At 43.7% G+C, this 19,655-nt stretch overlaps 1 protein-coding gene across 3 annotated transcripts in view; it reads right to left on the bottom strand.

Annotated features, from left to right (window-relative positions):
• NEURL1 (neuralized E3 ubiquitin protein ligase 1) overlaps window positions 1–19,655 on the bottom strand; it is a 374,377-nt gene that overhangs the window by 173,961 nt on the left and 180,761 nt on the right. The window lies entirely within an intron of this gene.

The raw sequence follows: 19,655 nt of genomic DNA, 5'->3' as shown, positions 1-19,655 counted from the left end.
TTGCGTATTTTTCGTTTAGCGCGTGGTTAGCGCGCGCTAATCTTTAGCATGCGCTATAAACGTTAGTGTACCTTTGTAAAAGGAGCCCTAGGTTCCACTCTTTATTTTGGATCTTTCTGATTTTTTTTTAAGATTGGGGGATTAGTTTATTAGGGGATTTTAATAGGAAAGAAAAGCAAAAAGCAAAACGAATAACATTTCTAATACAAAATATCCTATAATATCCAAATTAACAAAATGAATTGATACAAATTCTTTTTAAATCCCCTAATAAACTTATCCCCTAATAATTTATTAGGGGATTAGTTTATGTTTATTAAAATCTTCATATACCGCATATACAGCCAAAAAGGATCAGAGCGGTTTACAATACAACTGAGTCCGATTTCCGAAAAGAACTCCATTTAAATAGGAAAGAAAAGGAAAACGAATAACATTTCTAATACAAAATATCCTATAACATCCAAATTAACAAAATTCATTAATTCAAATTTTTTTTAAAATGATAAAAGTATATAAATTAGCATATATTGTCTTTTATACACCTGCAAGTAACAACAGACAAAAACTAAAGCACTTTGTATAAGAAGGTTCTTCAAATCTCATCCACGAGCATCATAAACCAGTCTAGTTTTTAAGGAATTCCACAATGAATATGCCAAACATGTATGTGCACTCAAGGGAAGCAGTGTGCACCAAATACTGCTATTTGGTTAATTCATAATATTTGTAAATTTGATCATTTTACTCTATTCTTGAAAGCAGTTTATTGGCTTCCTATTAATCATTGTATTACATATAAAATACTTTTATTAATGTTTAAAGTGTTAAATATGGGAGAGCCTCTTTATCCTGTATGTCTTCTGAGTCCATACATTACATTAGTGATTTCTATTCCGCCTGTGCCTTGCGGTTCTAGGCGGATTACAATTAGAAGAGATCTGGACATTACCGAGAGAATTACATAACAACGAAACAAGTAGTTTACATATTGTGGTAGAGAATTACAAATGAGAGGATATCTGGAGTTTTTCCGATAGAATTACTTAGCTAGATTCAGTAATTACAGGATACAGTGGAGAATAGCAATATATTCGGGTAACAGAAGAAAGTTACCTTACTTGAAGGGATAGGATTGTTGGATAGCGATGGTGATGCTTATTTGGGAATCTAATATTTTTGGCTGGTGAGGTTCGAGGAGTTGACTGATGTGTCCTTCACGGGGGAGAGAGCGTGTGCGATTAGGGAGGAGCCTTTAAGAATCAAAATAGTCTTTCAATTCCAACTTATCGAGAATTTGTTCATGAACATGTTAGAGCTGCTATTTTTTTCTGTAAAACAGCCCACCGCTTTGGAATTCTTTACCTCTATCCCTTCGGTTATTGACTTCCATTGGTAAGTACAAAGCTGATTTGAAAACATTTCTTTTCCCCGATGCATAACAAACATGATGGCAGTTGACCACATTGGAGGAGTATTGTAAAATGCAGTAAAACCTCGGACTGCAAGTAACTTGGTTTGCAAGACAAGCAAAACATTTGATTCAATTTTAACTTGATATACAAGAAATGTCTTGCAATACGAGTACATACGGTATACACGCGTCACATCATTACAACTGAGCCGATGGCTCTTCTCTCTCTGACACTGCGGGGGTGTACCTACTGTGCTAAATGAGCGAGGTCTTGCAATACCAGTATGTATAGCATTTTGTATTAAAGTTTTTGGGTTGTGGAACGAACCGTCCGAGTTTCCATTATTTCCTATGGGGAAATTTGCTTTGATACATGAGTGCTTTGGCTTACAAGCATGCTTCTGGAACAAATTATGCTCATAAACCAAGGTTTTACTGTATATTCATTTTATTTAAGGGTATCACGGCCAGGACAAAGGAAGTCATCATGCCACTGTATCGTGCAATGGTGCGCCCACATAAGAACATAAGAAACGCCCTCACCGGATCAGACCTAGGTCCATCTAGTCCAGCACACGCGGAGGCCCAGTTAGGTGCTCCCTGTTGGAGACCCGGATTTCCCGTATCACCGGATATGAATTGCAAGAAGGTGTGCATCCAACTTGCGCTTGAAACCATGAACACTGGTCTCTGCGACAAGCTCCTCTGGGAGAGCATTCCAAGCGCTCACCACTCGCTGTGTGAAACAGAACTTCCTGACATTTGTCCTGAACCTGCTGCCACACAGTTTCAGGCTGTGACCTCTTGTCCGTGTCACATCTGAAAATGTCAGTAATGCTTCTTCCTGGTCTATTATGTCAAATCCTTTTAATATTTTAAAAGTCTCTATCAAATCCCCTCTCAATCTTCTCTTTTCGAGGGTGAACAGTCTGTTTTCTGAGGCGTTCATGGTAGCTCAAATTCTCCATACCTTTGACTAGTTTCGTGGCTCGCCTCTGCACCCTCTCCAGCAGAGTTATATCCTTCTTGAGATATGGAGACCAGTGTTGGACACAGTATTCCAAGTGTGGTCTAACCATTGCTCTGTAAAGTGGCATTATGACGTCCTCCGACCTGCTCGTGATCCCCTTTTTAATCATGCCCAACATCCTGTTTGCTTTCTTTGCTGCCGCCGCGCATTGAGCTGATGGTTTTAGGGTTTTATCTATCAGGACCCCCAAGTCCCTTTCTTGTTCGCATTTGGCTAATGTCACACCCAATATTCTATATTCATATTCTTTGTTTTTCTTTCCCAAATGCATCACCTTGCATTTGTCTATATTGAAATTCATTTGCCACTTTATCGCCCATTTTTCCAGCTGGTTCAAATCCTTCTGAAGATCCTCGCAGTCCCTTGGAGAGCCAACCCCCCGACATAATTTTGTATCATCTGCAAACTTGATTATGTTGCATGTCGTTTCCTCTTCAAGGTCATTTACAAAAAATATTGAACAAGATGGGCCCTAAAACTGAGCCCTGGGGCACGCCGCTAGTCACCTTCTCCCAATCCGAGAATTTCCCATTTATGATCACCCTCTGTTTTCTGTTCCCTAGCCATTTGCCAATCCATCTGTGCACTTCTCCTCCTATTCCATGACTTAGTAATTTACTCATAAGCCTTGCGTGAGGGACCTTGTCAAACGCTTTCTGGAAGTCCAAGTAAATTATGTCCACTGGTTCTCCAGTATCGATTTGTTTGTTTACCTTGTCAAAAAATTGAAGCAAATTTGTCAAGCATGACTTCCCTTTCCTGAAGCCGTGTTGATTAGCACTTATTAGGCTGTGCTCATCCAGGTGTTGTACAATGGTATCTTTAATTAGTGCTTCAATTATCTTCCCAGGAACCGATGTAAGACTCACAGGTCTGTAGTTCCCCGGTTCACCTCTTGATCCTTTCTTGAAAATTGGGATGACATTTGCTATCCTCCAGTCATCCGGTATTTGCCCGGTTCTGATTGACATGTTAGCTAAGGATTGTAATAGTTCGCCAATTTCTATCTTAAGTTCCTTTAATACTCTTGGGTGAATTCCATCCGGTCCAGGGGCTTTGTCACTTTTAAGTCTATCAATCTGAGAGTATATCATGTCCAACCCCACATGTAGTGTTGCGAGGCTCTCCTCTATGCTTCCGGCGAATATCCTCCTTGCTTCTGGCATTGTTGTAGTGTCCTCATTTGTAAAGACCGAGGCAAAGAATGAATTTAACCTGTCGGCAACCTGTTTGTCTTCTTTTATTGACCCTTTCTTGTCTTGGTCGTTGAGAGGACCCACTACCTCTCTTGCTGGTTTCTTTCCTTTTATATATCTAAAAAACGGCTTGAAGTTTTTGGTTTCTTGCGCTATCTTCTCTTCATAGACTCTTTTGGCGTCTCTTACCGCTTTATGACACTTTTTCTGGTCGATTTTGTGGCAGTTCCAGGCCTCCGTCGTTTTTTCATGTTTCCATTTTCTAAACGAGTTCCTCTTATCCCTCACTGCATCCTTCACCTCTTTGGATAACCAAGCTGGTTCTCCTTTGATCTTTTTTCGCCTTCCTTTGGTTATGTTTGGTATGTAAAGATTCTGTGCTTCAGTAATGGTGGTTTTCAGTAGAGACCATGCTTGATCAACTGTTTGGATTTCTGCTTTCCCCTTCTTAAGCCGTTTTTTAACCATGGTTCTCATGCTTTCATAATTCCCTTTTTTGAAGTTAAAGGTTGTGGCCTTAGTCTTGATTGGTTTCCCTTTTCCAATGCCAGTGGTAAAATTGATCGTATTGTGATCACTTGTCCCCAGCGGGGCCGTAACCTCTACATCTGCTGTCCTTCCTGTAATGCCATTTATAACCAAGTCCAGGATTGCGTTTCCTCTTGTTGGTTATCCCACCATTTGTTCAAGGAAGCAATCTCCTATCATTTCCAGGAATCTTGTCTCCCTGGCGCAGTTTGATGTCCCCATTTTCCAGTTTATCCCCAGAAAGTTGAAGTCCCCCATGATCGTTACATTCCCTGATTTACATCCACGGTTAATTTCTTCCATCATTTCTTTGTCTGTTTCTTCAATCTGTCCCGGGGTCGATAATAGAGGCCAATTTTGATGTTTGCTTCTTTTTGTCCAGGAATCTTTATCCAGAGGGACTCTAGTTTACCATTTGCTTCCGTCTCCCCTACTCTAATAGATTCTATCTCTTCTTGGACATACAGGGCAATACCCCCCCCCCTTTTGCCCGATCCTATCTCTTCTGTAAAGTTTATAACCATTTAATGCCGTGTCCCATTCATTTTCTTCATTCCACCATGTTTCTGTTATTCCTATGATATCCAGTTGTTTTCTTCTTGCTAGTTCTTCCAGTTCGCCCATCTTGTTTCCTAAGCTTCTAGCATTTGTGTACATACATTTGAGATTTGTTTGTGCTAATTTCCTGGATTTAATGGTCCTCGCTTCCCTTTTTGGATCTATCTGATCTTTCTCATTGCCTTTTGTAATTTCTTCGTGTACTTCCCTTATAATTTTGCGGTTGCTAGAAGTTTTCTCCTCCGGATATCCTGGTGTCCGGGCCATCGACTGGTTGTCGACTGTCGGCTCTCCCCTGATCTTTAGTTTAAAGCCTTCTCAATGGACTTCTTCATGTTCTCAGCCAGGACTCTAGCTCCCTGTTTGGTGAGGTGTAGGCCGTCCTTCCTATAGTACCTGCTTATTCCCCAGAATGTTGTCCAGTTTCGCACAAAGTCGAAACCCTCTTCTCCGCACCATCGCCTCATTCATGCGTTTACTTCTCTCAGTTCATCCTGTCGAGTTGCGTCCGCTCTCGGTACCGGGAGGATTTCCGAGAAAGCCACCTTCACCTCCCTGACCTTCAATTTCCTGGCCTATCTGGAATACTGTGTCCAGTACTGGTCGCCGTACCTCAGGAAGGACATGGCAGTACTTGAGGGAGTCCAGAGAAGAGCGACTAAACTGATAAAGGGTATGGAAAAATTCTCATATGCGGACAGGTTGAAAAAGCTGGGGCTGTTCTCCCTGGAAAAGCGGAGACTTAGAGGAGACATGATAGAAACCTTCAAAATCCTGAAGGGCATAGAGAAGGTAGACAGGGACAGATTCTTCACACTGTGGGGAACCACAAGTACAAGGGGGCATTCGGAGAAATTAAAAGGGGGCAGGTTTAGAACAAACGCTAGGAAATTCTTTTTTACCCAGAGGGTGGTGGACACATGGAACGCGCTTCCGGAGGCTGTGATAGGCCAGAGCATGTTACAGGGCTTCAAAGAAGGTTTGGATAGGTTCCTAGAAGATAAGAGAATTGAGGGGTACAGATAGAAGTAGAGGTAGGTTATAGGAATAGTCAGGGACCACTGCACAGGTGATAGGCCTGATGGGCTGCCGCGGGAGCGGACCGCTGGGCAGGATGGACCTCTGGTCTGACCCAGCGGAGGCAACTTCTTATGTTCTTATGTTCTTAAAAGATTTATAAAGTGCTTACAATTGAAGCGATGTAAAACGTAGCATACATAATGTACCCCCTCCTTTACTAATGTATGGCGTGGGTTTTAGCGCCCGCAGCGCCGGTAACTGCTCCGACACTCATATGAATTTCTATGAGCATCGGAACAGTTGCCGCCGCTGCAGGCGCTAAAACCCGTGCTGAGGAATTGAAAGGTGCTGGACTAAAACACTGTTTAGGAAGGTGAATTTAGCAGCCATGTTGCACTACAGTTAAGCGGAAAAACAAGCCAGGAGTAAAGTTTTCTACAATCCAAACGGAACCGAACAAACCACAGTGGAGATATAAAGAGATATTGGTGTGCAGTTTATTCAATAATCATAAAAGTCTGTGCGATGGCTCGACACGCGCAGGTTTCGGCCAATGATAAGGAAATTGGGTCATTAGGGCATAGACAGGGGGTGGGTAAGCAGAGTGGGCAGACTTGATGGGCTGTAGCCCTTTTCTGCCGTCATCTTCTATGTTTCTATGTTTCTAATGTAGCCTGCCTCAGGAGCCTATAACATACATAACATGTAAACAAATGACACATTATAAACTGAATGAGGTAATTGGAAACCAAATAGTGTCCAAAAATGTAAATGTTGAAATTAATCAAATGTGATGGAACACCAATAGTATATATGATGCGATTTAAATCAAGGGAAAAAAGACCTCAAAATACCCCAAAAATGCAATCAATAAGTCACAATCATATTGGGGTTGGGTATCATCATAGGTCAAAAACCCTTGAATTTTTAATTTTAATGATTTCAATTTTATATTGTGATTTTATATTATTTTTATAATTAACTTTGGGAAAAGTTAATGATAATGAAAAGTTAATTATAAAAATAATATAAAATCACAATATAAAATTGAAATCATTAAAATTAAAAATTCAAGGGTTTTTGACCTATGATGATACCCAACCCCAATATGATTGTGACTTATTGATTGCATTTTTGGGGTATTTTGAGGTCTTTTTTCCCTTGATTTAAATCGCATCATATATACTATTGGTGTTCCATCACATTTGATTAATTTCAACAAATGACACATTGAAATTGTTAAATCCATGCAATAACGAAATAATCAGATAAAATTTATGGAAAAGAAAATGACGTCAATGGCTTTTGTGACATAGATGAGTTTAAAACGGACAGGCTTCCCCCATGTCTGTCTGAATAACAAACTATGGACTTTTTCTCCAGGAAATTGTCCAAATCTTTCTTAAAACCAGCTGCGCTATCTGCTCTTACCACAACCTCTGGCAACGCATTCCAGAGCTTAACTATTCTCAAGAGTGAAAAAAATATTTCCTCCTATTGGTTTTAAAAGTATTTCCCTGTAACTTCATCGAGTGTCCCCAAGTCTTTGCCACTTAACGTGGGCTAAAGGACTAACACTGGTTGTGGTGCCTTAACACAGCTCTAGCAAGATTACCCTTCAGTACATAGTAATAAGATGCAAAACATGCAAATGCACGAAAAGCTGCCCATAATTAGGTAACTGCTACTGTATAATGTGGCTGGTGGTACATACTGCAAGCCGAGTTATAGCCAGTAAAATAACCCCAGTGGTTATTTTACTTTCTGGGGCCACCAAGCCATGGCCCAATGCTCCCAGACCACATCTTTTTTTTTTTTTTAATTGTTTTATTAGCAATTGCAAAGGGAACAAACAACCAGGATCAGAACAAGCATAACAAACAGAGCTGGCATAGAAAACAACACTAGAAAACCGTGTCACAAAACAGGAACCCAATGGCTGGATGCCCAACACAATTGACATTTTTTTGTTTTGAAGTACAAACCCCCCCAATCAAACACACACAAACCCCAAGCACTCGGCCTCAAACCACAACAATCAGACAGCAAACACTCCACAGTCATACCCCCAAACAACCAAACACCCAAATGCACACACATTCATACTCACCATTCTTCTTTTTGGTGGGGCTGTTGCTTGCTTTCTCTTTTTTTGTTTCATTCCCAGACCGCATCTTAAAGGGGTCAGAAAACCCTCTCTTACACCTCTTCCCAAATCAAACTCCCCCTCCCCTTCCCCCCAGGGCTTCCTCAACCAGATCTCCACAACCAGAATGGCCCCCCTATTGTAGAACCGTCCTCCTACCTCTGGGGGTTTACAACCCGGAGAGTCTTCTAGGACAGGGGAACTTGGGGATTCTATAACAAGGAGACCCTTTTGGTTGGGGGGGGGTCTTGTTGGAAAATACTACTGGGGGGGGGTTTGGTTTGAGAAAGCACAAGGGTGGGTTTAATAGGGTTACCAGAAATCCGGGTAAACCTGGACATGCCCTCTTTTTAGAAGACTGTCAGGAGGGGTTTCCAGAACCCGGCAGTTTGTCTGGGTTTTGGCAGTCTTTGAGCTTGGGGCCGCTTCTGGAGGCCCTCTGTGCATGTGTGGACATTGACACAATGACATCATACGCGCGCATGTACGTCACATCATCGTGTTGACGTCAGCACATGCCAGAGGCCTTCCAGTCTGGGGGAAGGAGACAGGAGGTTTGGCTGCAGACAGAATGGGGTGGAGCTGGAATGGGGCGGGGCTGGGGAAGGAATGGGGCGGGGACAGATGTCTTTTTTTTTTTTAAAGGAAATCTGGCAACCCTAGCGTTTAACCTTGAGTTAGCCCTCTGGCTACTTGGAAGCCCAGTGCTCGTAGTGATGAAATACAGTGTTCCCCCGGTCGTTTGCGGTTGGCAGTTGGCGGTCCCGGCCATTCGCGGTATTTTCCGACCGCGAACCGCCAACAAGGAGAGGGCAGCGGGAGAGGCAGGAGAGAGCATTACTTTTAAAACCAACTCCGGGGGACCAGGGCAGGACTGGAGAGAAAGGGGCTAGTCGGGGATAGGTGGGGGGGAAGAGCAGTGGAAGTTTTAAATAAGTGGCCTCTATACCTGCTTCACTTCGGCTGCGGCCTTCGGTCCCGGAGAGCATAGCGGGCAGAGCCACAATGGCAGAAAAAGGAAGAATGAATAGTCTGAGAAGAGCGGGCATATTAAAATTACATCCGGCGGTGATAGTGGCTCGTAACGGCCGTATTCTGCTGGAGAGCAGAGCACCTTTGCATCTGGCGGCGTCCCGCCGGCAGCGCGCGGCAGCACTGGGGCTGGAGAGCAGGCACAGAGAGCGGATCGCCAAACGGCCAACAGCGCTGGACCCAACGGACTACAAAAAAAAGTCCGGGGAGCCTATCAAAGCAGTCTCCCCCATGAAAAACCATATTCGCGGGGGTTCTTGGAACGGAACCCCCACGAATATCGGGGGAGTACTGTAATGCTGCTTGCAAGATGGCTCCCTAGCAGTACTATTCTTTTCACATAGAAGTCAGCAATCTGTGGTACTGATATACTGCAGGTTGGGGATTCCATGCTAAATTAAGTTGGAAACTACCCCCACTGCGCCCAACAGGAAACAAACATTAATGGATAAAACCCGCATTGCTGAAAAACATAGTTTGCACCATCCGTCCACAGCATGGGCTTTGATAGCTTGTGTTGTTAAGGTGCCAGTTTAAAGTGATCTTGTGAAACAAGAACTTTATAAAAAGGCTAAAAAAAAACCCTCCATAAACTCTTTACAGATTCCACGGAATTATCTGTTGTAAATTATGGTCCCGGTATTCAAAGCAGGGGTGGGTTAAGTTATCCTATATAATAAAAAGCTAGCTGCGCATGCGCACTCCTATCGGCGTGCTTCCGTTGATCAGTAGGTCTGTGGCCGCAGGAGTGCGCATGCACGCTTATTACCTCATAACAGCCTCCCTGCCCTTCACCTAGCGCTGCTTCCAAAGGGCCCGGTAAAGGTCGGAGAAGGCGGCGATCGTGAGAGGAGCCGCCGGAGCGTTAAAACTGGTTGGGGATCGTCCTGTTCGGTCCATGCAGGCTCCTCTCTCGCGGTCTTGCCGGCAGCCGGGAGGGGAGACGCAGACCAGCACGAAGCTCCGACTCGGTGCGCCTCTGTCGGCGCACGCTTTGGACCTATCACCAGCTCTGACACCAGCGGCGGCGCCACTGCCCACCCGCCGCACCTCCTCCGGCAGCTCGCACGGCAGCTCCAGCAGTCCCCGGTGATCCTTGTAGCCCGCCCGCCTCGCACAGTCTGCCCGCGGACGGCTCGGTTATCTGCCCCCAGCGGTTCAGCGTCGACCGACCGTGCCAGGAGGGCAGCGGCACGTTCAGGAGCTGCCTTAGGGCGCCCGGCAGCTTCGCCCCCGGGTCGGAGCGACGTCGGCCAGGTCAGAGCTGCCGGGCGGTTCCGGGGGCCGCTCGGAGGTCCGGACGCTCATCCTCGGCTTTGATGAACATGAGCCTGCCTAACCCAATGGAGAGAAAGGGAAGGTAATACGCTTGGCATTCAAAAAATAGGACCGCATGGTCTGATGTTGACCCGTTTTTCACAGGGCATTGATGGGCCTCTCTACATCTGACCTTTAATACTACCTGCAGTTCCCCCACACATGCTATTGAAAAGTATGTCGCTCTCAGCAGAGCTGGTTTTTTCAGGAGAAATCTGCTTAAATTTATTGGGCCGATGCAACACTTTTGTTTTGTATGAAACCTACCTGTTTTTGGTTTTGGTTTTTTTTCTCATAGCCCCTAAGGCATATTGGTAAACCTGGCTAGCTGCTTAAATCTGACAGCCTATTTTATATCAAGGGGGTGAAGAGTAATGCATTTTACCTATCTTAAAGCAAAGTATAACAAAAAATTGTGTCCCTCCTTTTCCTATCATCACAAATCTAAAGCCCCCTTTTATCGAGTTGTGCTGGGGTTTATTGCAGGCCACTGTGGTAAAAGCTCCGATACTCATAGAATTCCTATGAGCTTTGGTGCTTTTACGGCAGTGACGCTCATCCTCAGCTCCCTGCCGGCCGGTGATAGGTATATGTGAGGGAAGATCCTAGATGGCGGCTGCGGGTAGCTCTCGGCTGCTTCCTCCGCCGGTTCCCCGGGACCGGTTATTCTCTCCACAACAGTTGACCCACCAGTTGTGTTTCGCTGGGATGGTAGTGAAAGGCAATGTAGAACTGGGCCCTCACAGTATCACCACTGATTGGATAATACCAATCAGATAGATAGTGGGAGGGAGGGAGACAGAAAGAAAAGAAGAAGGAGACGGGGGCAGGGAGAGAGACAGAAAGAAAGAAAGACAGCGGCAGAAAGAGACAGAAATAAAGAAAGACAGACAAATATATATTCTAGCATCCGTTAATGTAACGGGCTTAAAGACTAGTGCCCCAATATTCGGCACTGACCAGGCAAGGTTAGCTCATAGATAGGAAAGCTATTTAGGTGGTCGTTGCCCGGTCAGTGAAAACCCGGATATTCAGTGCCGCTCGCTGGAATGTCTAGCATTGAAAATCGCCCAGAAGGTTCCTAATTTTAGGTTTTAACTGATAAAACAGCTTTGATGCAAAAGTTTGTAAAGTATGTGTTTACTGGAGAAACACATACTTAAGATGACCTTTATTCTATGCAATCACTGTGGTGCTTTAATTCCAAGACATACTATTTGGAGGCTTAAGGCTTGCCCCATCTGTCTTCAACTTGCCAGTATTAAGGAGGAGCTCTGCAAACTTAAACAGGAATTGAATACAATTAAAGCAGCTTCCATCACTCCACAAAATCATACCAACTTACCACCTCTACCTCAAAGAATAAAACAGCCCAGGAATAAATGGGTCACAGTAGACTCAGGAAGACTGCGACATGTAACACAGAAACATCCACCTTCACTAATATTACCTCTACAGAATTCCTTCGCTCCACTAGTGCACTGTGATACTCAAGAAAACAGAAGGGAGGAGGGACTGGAACCAATGAAGGTAACTCAAGAGAACAAGCGCACCCTAAGTACAAATAAAAAAGCCAAAAACAGAAAACTATTACTGTTGGGGGATTCCATCATCAGAGGCATTAACCTTGGAACACAAGGCGAGGAGACCAAAATAGTGAAATGTCTTCCAGGATCCTCAGCTACCAGGAGTTCCAGGCAAATACTGACTATAATTAAGGAAGAAACTAAGGATTTTAACACCGATGTTGTTATCCATCTGGGAACAAATGACCTGGCCAACAACTCCACACTTGCAGCACAGAAAGCTTTTCGGGAGCTTGGTGAGGGCGTGAAACCTTTGTAAAGACTTTAGCTTTTTCTGAAATACTGCCTGCATATGGAAAGGGAGAGCAAAGAGTGAAAAACACAGAGGACTTTAATAGATGGCTCAGAGCCTGGTGTCATCAAGAAGGCTTCAGGTACATAGGAGGATGGGGAAATACATGGAAAGACAAGAAGCTATATTGCACTGATGGGCTACATATTACTACAGCAGGAAAAAGAAACCTTGCAGAGAAATTTAGACAATATTTTTCTAGGCATTTAAACTAGAAGGTGGGGGTGGTGTATGTACGAAGGACAATTATAGAGACCACCCCCGGCAAAAGAAAAGATGTGATAGTAGTAAAGGCTGCAACATAAGCAATATCAGCAACTCATTTCTTAGTATTGCAACGGAAAGTGAAACGACACAAAAATCCATACGAAAAAGGAGATTATCGCTGAAAAATAGCTGGAAAGCGATGACCACAAATGCTCGCAGTCTAAGCAACAAAGTTCATGATCTGCAAGCCCTGATATTAGAGGCAGATCTAGATATTGTTGCTATCACAGAGACATGGTTCAGTGAATCACATGGATGGGATGCAAACATACCGGGATATAATCTTTTTAGGAAGGACAGAGATGGTCATAAAGGTGGAGGAGTAGCTCTCTATGTAAAGATCAATATCCAAGCGACCGAAATGCAAGGGACCTGGGGAGAGGAAGAAGCGATATGGATTGCTCTGAAAAGAGAAGATGGAACTTCTATCTACGTGGGTGTAGTCTACAGACCTCCGACTCAATCGCAGCAAATTGATAAGGATCTGATTGTGGATATCCAAAAGTTTGGAAGGAAAGAGGAGGTTCTGCTGTTGGGAGATTTCAACCTGCCGGATGCGGACTGGAATGTTCCGTCTGCGGAATCGGAAAGAAGTAGGGAGATTGTGGATGCCTTTCAAGAGGCTCTGCTCAGACAAATGGTGATGGAACCCACAAGGGAAAAAGCGATATTGGATCTGGTCCTCACAAATGGAGAGAGTATCTCTAATGTTCGAGTGGGTGCTCACCTGGGTAGTAGCGATCATCAAACGGTTTGGTTTGATATAACGGCTAAAGTGGAGAGCGGCCGCACGATACTTAAAGTCCTAGATTTCAAACGTACGGACTTTAATGCAATGGGAAAGTACCTGAAGAAAGAGCTGTTAGGATGGGAGGACATAAGAGAAGTGGAAAGACAGTGGTCTAAGCTGAAAGGAGCGATAAAAATGGCTACGGACCTTTATGTGAAGAAAATCAATAAAAACAAGAGAAAAAGGAAGCCGATATGATTCTCCAACCTAGTGGCTGAGAAAATAAAGGCGAAAGAGTTGGCGATCATGAAATATAAAAAAAACCAAGAAGAGGAGAGCAGAAAGGACTACAGGGTGAAACTGAAAAAAGCCAAGAGAGAGATACGTTCGGCGAAGGCACAGGTGGTAGAACAAATGGCTAAAAATGTAAAAAAGGGAGATAAAATTTTTTTCAGATATATTAGTGAAAGGAGAAAGATAAAAAATGGAATTGCTAGGCTAAAAGATGCTGGGAACAAATATGTGGAGAGTGATGAGGAGAAAGCAAATGTGCTAAACAAATACTTCTGTTCTGTGTTCACAGAAGAAAATCCTGGAGAAGGACCGAGATTGTCTGGCAAAGTTACACGAGAAAATGGAGTAGATTCTGCGCCGTTCACGGAGGAGGGTGTTTATGAGCAACTTGAAAAACTGAAGGTGGACAAAGCGATGGGACCAGACGGGATCCATCCCAGGATACTAAGGGAGCTCAGAGAGGTTCTGGCGAGTCCTATTAAAGACTTGTTCAACAAATCTCTGGAGACGGGAGTGATTCCTGGGGATTGGAGGAGAGCGGATGTGGTCCCTATTCACAAAAGTGGTCACAGGGATGAAGCAGGAAACTACAGGCCGGTGAGCCTCACTTCAGTTGTTGGAAAAATAATGGAAGTGTTGCTGAAAGAAAGGATAGTGTACTTCCTTGAATCTAATGGGTTACAGGATCCGAGGCAACATGGCTTTACAAAAGGTAAATCGTGCCAAACGAACCTGATTGAATTTTTTGATTGGGTGACCAGAGAGCTGGATCGAGGACATATGCTAGATGTAATTTACTTGGATTTCAGCAAAGCCTTTGATACAGTTCCTCATAGGAGGCTGTTGAACAAACTTGAAGGGCTGAAGTTAGGACCCAAAGTGGTGAACTGGGTCAGAAACTGGCTGTCGGTCAGACGCCAGAGGGTGGTGGTTAATGGAAGTCGCTCGAAGGAAGGAAAGGTGACTAGTGGAGTCCCTCGGGGTTCGGTGCTGGTGCCAATCCTGTTCAATATGTATGTGAGTGACATTGCTGAAGGGTTAGAAGGAAAAGTGTGCCTTTTTGCAGATGATACCAAGATTTGTAACAGAGTAGACACTGAAGAGGGAGTGGAAAATATGAAAAAGGATCTGCAAAAGTTAGAGGAATGGTCTAATGCCTGGCAACTAAAATTCAATGCAAAGAAATGCAGAGTAATGCATTTGGGGATTAATAATAGGAAGGAACCGTATATGCTGGGAGGAGAGAAGCTGATATGCACGGATGGGGAGAGGGACCTTGGGGTGATAGTGTCCGAAGATCTAAAGGCAAAAAAAACAGTGTGACAAGGCAGTGGCTGCTGCCAGAAGGATGCTGGGCTGTATAAAGAGAGGCGTAGTCAGTAGAAGGAAGAAGGTGTTGATGCCCCTGTACAGGTCATTGGTGAGGCCCCACTTGGAGTATTGTGTTCAGTTTTGGAGACCGTATCTGGCGAAAGACGTAAGAAGACTTGAGGCGGTCCAGAGGAGGGCGACGAAAATGATAGGAGGCTTGCGCCAGAAGATGTATGAGGAGAGACTGGAAGCCCTGAATATGTATACCCTAGAGGAAAGGAGAGACAGGGGAGATATGATTCAGACGTTCAAATACTTGAAGGGTATTAACGTAGAACAAAATCTTTTCCAGAGAAAGGAAAATGGTAAAACCAGAGGACATAATTTGAGGTTGAGGGGTGGTAGATTCAGGGGCAATGTTAGGAAATTCTACTTTACGGAGAGGGTAGTGGATGCCTGGAATGCGCTCCCGAGAGAGGTGGTGGAGAGGAAAACTGTGACTGAGTTCAAAGAAGCGTGGGATGAACACAGAAGATTTAGAATCAGAAAATAATATTAAATATTGAACTAGGCCAGTTACTGGGCAGACTTGCACGGTCTGTTTCTGTGTATGGCCGTTTGGTGGAGGATGGGCAGGGGAGGGCTTCAATGGCTGGGAGGGTGTAGATGGGCTGGAGTAAGTCTTAACAGAGATTTCGGCAGTTGGAACCCAAGCATAGTACCGGGTAAAGCTTTGGATTCTTGCCCAGAAATAGCTAAGAAGAAAAATTTAAAAAAAATTAAATTAAATTAAAAAAAAAATAAAAATTTTTAAATTGAATCAGGTTGGGCAGACTGGATGGACCATTCGGGTCTTTATCTGCCGTCATCTACTATGTTACTATGTAATACTGTTCCCCTAGTAGTCCTCCACTTTGTCTTTATCTGTGCCATTTCTACACTGAAAATGCCTCGTTCACACAATCATTCAGCTGGTAAAATTGCTCAGCGTTAATACCTGCAGTACAACACTACCAAGAAACTGATTTTTTTTTCATATGCTCAAAGAACTGCCAATTAACTGGAAAATAAACACTTAACTATCCAGCAGTTGACTATCCAGTGGCCACCAACTTAAGAACATAAGAATAGCCTTACTGGGTCAGATCAAAGGTCCATTAAGCCCAGTAGCCCATTCTCACAGTGGCCAATCCAGGTCACTAGTACCTGGCCAAAACCCAAAGAGTAGCAACATTCCATTATCTCAGACTAAGCAAGATTCCGGAACCCCAAATAATAGCAACATTCCATGCAGAATCCCCAAAGACTAGTAAGATTCTAGAATCCCAAAGAGTAGCAACATTCCATGCAGAATCCCCAAAGAATAGCAACATTCCATTATCTCAGACTAAGCAAGATTCCAGAACCCCAAATAATAGCAACATTCCATGCAGAATCCCCAAAGACTAGTAAGATTCTAGAATCCCAAAGAGTAGCAACATTCCATTATCTCAGAGTAAGCAAGATTCCGGAACCCCAAATACAAGCAATATTCAATGCAGAATCCTCAAAGACTAGCAAGATTCCATGCTACCGATCCAGGGCAAGCAGTGGCATCCCCCATGTCTTTTTCAATAACAGACTATGGACTTTTCCTCCAGGAGATTGTCCAAACCCTTCTTAAAACCAGCTACGCTTACTTGACTCACGTACCTAACCTGTAGGGGTTTATTTTTTTGAGGGGGTTCAGTCCTTTAGTTGCCAGGTATTTGTTATTGGATAATTTGGCCTGCGACTACACTACAGTCCTATACTAGTGCTAAAAGGTCAGGGGTTTCTTTTATTTAAAACTATTTTGAATCTCTCTATATAAAATCAGATGTATCTGTGTGTGTGTGTGTATATGTATGTTGGGTCTACAGTTGATGTTTGTCCTTTTATTTTGGAATAAACAAGTCTGTTTTTATATTTTTGTTTTCTTGCGGAGTGTTCATTGTCCGTTCCCACTGTTTTTTGTGTGATTTTGAACTAATGGGTTCTTGCCTGTTGGACTTTTGTTTTTTTGAATGTATGTTCCAGCATAACTCTAAAACGCATGGATAGATTTCAACCAAACTTGACTTACTATCTGGGGAAAAATACTGTGGGGTGTGAAGGGGTGACATGTAAAAATGATCAAAAAAGACAGATTTTAGTGTCTATCCCATAGTTTTCGGGCTCGCTGAGGTGAATACTCAGCATAACTCAAAATGCATGGAGAGATTTCAACCCAAAATCGATCCTATACCGTAAGATTGGGATAAATAAATATCCAGGCAACGCCGGGTGATCAACTAGTGTTTTATATTAAAGCCCACTTAGTGTCAGGTTCTATAAATGGTGCCAGGCAACACCAACATTGTAGCCACCGCTTTGCATGGCTGTCAATCAAAAAAATAATGGTGCCATTTACAGAATCACGCCTAGTGGCATTTAAGCGGACTTAAGCATCGATGGGCATCCTACACATAGGCGCCGCTCTCCTTAGGCCAGCTTTTCACTCCCCTAATTTGGCAATGCCTTTGTCGGACGCCTAAGTCAACCATGCCTATTCTCCGCCCATAACCACACCTACTTTTTAACATAGGCGTCATTAGGCATCCCTAGATTTAAACCTATTGTATATCTTATATGTCCAATTACACTCCATTGTGTATGTTCACTTGTAGACCGTTCTGAGCTACTGGGAGGACGGGATAAAAATCTAAATAAATAAATAGACGTGGGAGGGCACCTTAATGTTTTGTCAGTTTAGGGTTTTTTTGATTGGCTGAAAACCAGCATGTTCAATTACCACACCAATTAATGCATTGAATGGACCATTAATTATTTATGTATTCAATTTTCTACACCATTCTTCCAAAGGAGCTCAGAACGGTTTACCTGAATTTATTCAGGTACTCAAGCATTTTTCCCTGTCTGTCCCAGTGGACTCACAATCTATCTAATGTACCTGGGGCAATGGGGGGATTAAGTGACTTGCCCAGGGTCACGAGGAGCAGTGTGGGTTTGAACCCACAACCCCAGGGTGCTGAGGCTGTAGCTTTAACCACTGCGCTACTCTAGAAATAACAATATAGCAAAAGTGAGTCAAGTCTAGGACAATCAAGCCATTGTGACATCACTGATGAGGATGGCTCTTAGGCATTGGTGGAATGGTATTATGATGTCACAATACCAGCTCTGGTTATCAGAGCCTAAAACTTTTCATACTATTTATTTATTCAGTTTTCTATGCCATTCTCCCAGGAGAGCTCGGAACGGTTTACATGAATTTATTCATCCTGTCTGTGCCTGTGGGCTCACAATCTATCTAACGTACCTGGAGCAATGGGGGGATTAAGTGACTTGCCCAGGGTCACAAGGAGCAGTGTGGGTTTGAACCCACAACCCCAGGGTGCTGAGGCTGTAGCTTTAACCACTGCGCCACACACTTCCACCTTTGTATCATTCAAAAAACTATTTGAAAACTCACTTATTTGTAAAAGCCTTCCATGAAATAGGAATTTCTGCTTTAATGAACTTTTCCTAGGCTCTTTTTATTTGCTGAATTTATTTTTCACTGAGTTTGTATTTTAGTATGCTTTTAGTTGAATTTGTATTTTTTGGTCTCATTTTATGTACGTTCATTTGTAATCCGCCACAAGGAGACTCTGGGGACAGGGCAGGATTAACCAATAGGCCAAGTAGGCACGTGCCTAGGGCCCGAAATGGTCAGGGGGCCCGATGGAGAGCATCGACATTGTTTTTTCCAAACGGCGATGGGCCCCCCAGCATCGATCGGCAACGCGGGCCCCCCTGATCGGCAATGCGGGCCCCACCCCAATTGGCAATTCAGCCCCCCCCCATCGACGGAAAGTAAGACAAGCAAGCAACGCGGGTAAGAAAGGCAACGGGAACTGTAATTGTGCAAGCGGTGCTGCTTGCCCAAAGCTTCCCTCTGACGCAGCTTCCTGTTTCCGCCTGGGCGCATGGTGGGGTGGGGCGGGGCAGGGGGCCCAGTATACTTGTGTGCCTAGGGGCCCTCGATGAATTAATCCTGCCCTGATGGGGAGCAAGGTTTATCACAGAGTTCAGGGAACATCTATCCCTTTTGATACCATCATGCAAACAGAATATAAATTCATCCAATGTAAATTCATCAAGTGCAATTTCTTTTCAACATTATTCAAGATTGCCGATGTTTCTAATGTCCAACCATGGGATCTTCAGAAAACCAGCTCAGTCATTCAACTCAAGCTGGCTGCACTCCTCCTTAGTCTCATTAGTTATCTATTTATATTCAATTGATTACTTATATCAAATTTCTTGAATTCATTCTTCTGTATACTTCTTACACTTTATTTTTTATTCTTTTTAACCACTTTTTTTAATTGTTTAACCTACTAAATACACCAAGAGTAGATAGTAGTGGACTTTGCTGGCTTATCAGCGCCACCTCTCCAACGGAGTTTCCGCTTCAACCCTTTCCTCAGGGAGCAGGTGGGCTTTAGGTCAAATTGCGGGTTAGCGCTCTCTGAAACATATTACCAGCCATCCACACAGGTAAAAATTCATGTAAACTATTCTGAACTCCCCTGGGAGAACAGCATAGAAAATTGAATGAATAGATAGTGTGAAAAGTGTCTACCTCTGATAACCAGAGCTGCTATTGTGACATCATAATGCCTCATTCCACCAATGCTTAAGAGCCAACCTCATCAGTGATGTCACAATGGCTTGATTAGTCTATACTTGGCTCACTTTTGATACATTTTGATTTCTAGAGTGGTGCAATAGTTAAATCTACAGCCTCAGCACCCTATGGTTGTGGGTTCAAACCCACACTGCTCCTTGTGTCCCTGAACAAGTCACTTAACCTCCCCATTGCCCCAAGTACATTAGATAGATTGTGAAACCATTGGGACAGACATGGA

This window comes from Geotrypetes seraphini, chromosome 4, assembly GCF_902459505.1.
Source record: "Geotrypetes seraphini chromosome 4, aGeoSer1.1, whole genome shotgun sequence".
Taxonomy (NCBI): Eukaryota; Metazoa; Chordata; class Amphibia; order Gymnophiona; family Dermophiidae; genus Geotrypetes; species Geotrypetes seraphini.
Note: the sequence above shows the minus strand (reverse complement) of the source record. Positions and strands in the feature narration are given on the sequence as shown.